The 3,050-nt window shown below is 48.1% G+C and overlaps 1 long non-coding RNA gene across 3 annotated transcripts; it reads left to right on the top strand.

Moving 5' to 3' along the window:
• The first annotated feature begins 873 nt into the window (after positions 1-873).
• LOC127912245 (uncharacterized) lies at positions 874-2,276 on the top strand. Of its 3 annotated transcripts, none has more exons than XR_008081628.1 (3): positions 874-933; positions 1,300-1,436; positions 1,643-1,883. It is a non-coding gene; the product is annotated as an uncharacterized LOC127912245 (long non-coding RNA). The 3 variants fall into 3 exon arrangements; XR_008081627.1 differs by lacking the exon at positions 874-933 and adding an exon at positions 1,985-2,276 and having other exon boundaries at positions 1,249-1,436; positions 1,643-1,847; XR_008081626.1 differs by lacking the exon at positions 874-933 and adding an exon at positions 1,506-1,574 and having other exon boundaries at positions 1,249-1,436.
• Positions 2,277-3,050: the final 774 nt, after the last annotated feature.

Below are 3,050 nucleotides of genomic sequence, written 5' to 3'. Positions count from 1 at the left end.
CCCCCACTAAAAGTATTTCCTTAATGTTCTTTATATATAGCTATTAAATATACACTAGCGTTCAAAAGTTTGGGGTCACTCTGAAATGTCATTTTTTTTTCGAAAGATAAGCAAATGTTTTGTCCATTTAAAATAACATCAAATTGGTCAGAAATACAGTGTAGACATTGTTAATGTTGTGTTCCAATGGCACGTTGTGTTAGTTAATCCAAGTTTATCATTTTAATTATTGCAATTATGTTTAGCAGTCTAATGAAGACCAGTTTTATTGCATCTTTAATCAGACCAACAGTTTTCAGTGTCAAGATTCGATTCGAAGGAATCAATTCAGCTAGGAATCAATTCAGCTAGGAATCGATTCAGCTAGGAATCAATTCAGCTAGGAATCGATTCAGCTAGGAATCGATTCAGCTAGGAATCAATTCAGCTAGGAATCAATTCAGCTAGGAATCAATTCAGCTAGGAATCGATTCAGCTAGGAATCAATTCAGCTAGGAATCAATTCAGCTAGGAATCGATTCAGCTAGGAATCAATTCAGCTAGGAATCAATTCAGCTAGGAATCAATTCAGCTAGGAATCAATTCAGCTAGGAATCAATTCAGCTAGGAATCAATTCAGCTAGGAATCAATTCAGCTAGGAATCAATTCCTAAACTTCAGTATTTTTGGAGGAGACTGATTTGTTTCCTTACTTCCAAAACACAAACACCTGAGGGGAGGGGCCAGGGGGTCAGGGGGCGCGGCATAGGCAGGTCGGTCACCCGAGGGACGGAGCCAGAACCGTGCACTAGACTTATGTATCGGAAATCAAAAGCCCTCTATGGACTTCTGTATCTGGCTATGTCTCGCATCTTGGCCATGTTCTGTCATAATCTCCACCCGGCACAGCCAGAAGAGGACTGGCCCACCCCTCATAGCCTGGTTCCTCTCTAGGTTTATAATCTCCACCCGGCACAGCCAGAAGAGGACTGGCCCACCCTCATAGCCTGGTTCCTCTCTAGGTTTATAATCTCCACCCGGCACAGCCAGAAGAGGACTGGCCCACCCCTCAGCCAGATAGAGGACTGGCCCACCCTCATAGCCTGGTTCCTCTCTAGGTTTATAATCTCCACCCGGCACAGCCAGAAGAGGACTGGCCCACCCCTCAGAGCCTGGTTCCTCTCTAGGTTTATAATCTCCACCCGGCCAGCCAAGAGGACTGGCCCACCCTCATAGCCTGGTTCCTCTCTAGGTTTCTAATCTCCACCCGACACAGCCAGAAGAGGACTGGCCACCCCACATAGCCTGGTTCCTCTCTAGGTTTATAATCTCCACCCGGCACAGCCAGAAGAGGACTGGCCACCCCTCATAGCCTGGTTCCTCTCTAGGTTTATAATCTCCACCCGGCACAGCCAGAAGAGGACTGGCCCACCCCTCATAGCCTGGTTCCTCTCTAGGTTTATAATCTCCACCCGGCACAGCCAGAAGAGGACTGGCCCACCCCTCAGAGCCTGGTTCCTCTCTAGGTTTATAATCTCCACCCGGCACAGCCAGAAGAGGACTGGCCCACCCCTCATAGCCTGGTTCCTCTCTAGGTTTCTAATCTCCACCCGACACAGCCAGAAGAGGACTGGCCACCCCACATAGCCTGGTTCCTCTCTAGGTTTATAATCTCCACCCGGCACAGCCAGAAGAGGACTGGCCACCCCTCATAGCCTGGTTCCTCTCTAGGTTTATAATCTCCACCCGGCACAGCCAGAAGAGGACTGGCCCACCCCTCATAGCCTGGTTCCTCTCTAGGTTTATAATCTCCACCCGGCACAGCCAGAAGAGGACTGGCCACCCCTCATAGCCTGGTTCCTCTCTAGGTTTATAATCTCCACCCGGCACAGCCAGAAGAGGACTGGCCCATCCCTCATAGCCTGGTTCCTCTCTAGGTTTATAATCTCCACCCGGCACAGCCAGAAGAGGACTGGCCACCCCACATAGCCTGGTTCCTCTCTAGGTTTATAATCTCCACCCGGCACAGCCAGAAGAGGACTGGCCCACCCCTCATAGCCTGGTTCCTCTCTAGGTTTATAATCTCCACCCGGCACAGCCAGAAGAGGACTGGCCCACCCCTCATAGCCTGGTTCCTCTCTAGGTTTCTTCCTAGGTTTTGGCCTTTCTAGGGAGTTTTTCCTAGCCACCGTGCTTCTACACCTGCATTGCTTGCTGTTTGGGGTTTCAGGCTGGGTTTCTGTACAGCACTTTGAGATATCAGCTGATGTACGAAGGGCTATATAAATACATTTGATTTGATTTGATCTTCAGTAAAGCAGGGCCTATCGTCAATGAATTGTCTAGAGGATATTCTACACACAACAGAACAAAGACTGAAAACACACACACACACTCGCATCATTAGCATAGAGAAAGAGCAGGCATACCAGCGCGAGGGAGAGAGAGAGAGAGAGAGAGAGAGAGAGAGAGAGAGAGAGAGAGAGAGAGAGAGAGAGAGAGAGAGAGAGAGAGAGAGAGAGAGAGAGAGAGAGAGAGAGAGAGAGAGAGAGAGAGAGAGAGAGAGAGAGAGAGAGAGAGAGAGGGCAGGCAGAAAGAACTGTACACATATTGTCCTGGTAATCTGGATCTCTCTGGATGTCTTGTCCTGCATCCCTCCCAAATTCACCACAGTAGCATAAAGCCCGCCCCTTCCTGTCTTGTGTTATTTAGAACTTAGAGTATGACATGGAACAAAATATGACATGTGATAACTGCACTGTGATTTTATATTTGTATTTTTTTTTTGTTTTTGTTTTTCGGTAAAGGAATATTCTTAACGTTAAGGATCCCAACTTCTAGTAAGGGGTGTGAAGGGGTATCTCAGTTCACTGGTCACGATGGCAACACCCATCCGTAGCACGCGCTCCAGCAGGTGTATCTCACTGATCATCCCTAAAGCCAACACCTCATTTGGCCGCCTTTCGTTCCAGTTCTCTGCTGCCTGTGACTGGAACGAATTGCAAAAATCGCTGAAGTTGGAGACTTTTGTCTCCCTCACCAACTTCAAACATCAGCTATCCGAGCAGCTA

Source organism: Oncorhynchus keta, chromosome 26, assembly GCF_023373465.1.
Source record: "Oncorhynchus keta strain PuntledgeMale-10-30-2019 chromosome 26, Oket_V2, whole genome shotgun sequence".
Lineage (NCBI taxonomy): Eukaryota > Metazoa > Chordata > Actinopteri > Salmoniformes > Salmonidae > Oncorhynchus > Oncorhynchus keta.
Note: the sequence above shows the minus strand (reverse complement) of the source record. Positions and strands in the feature narration are given on the sequence as shown.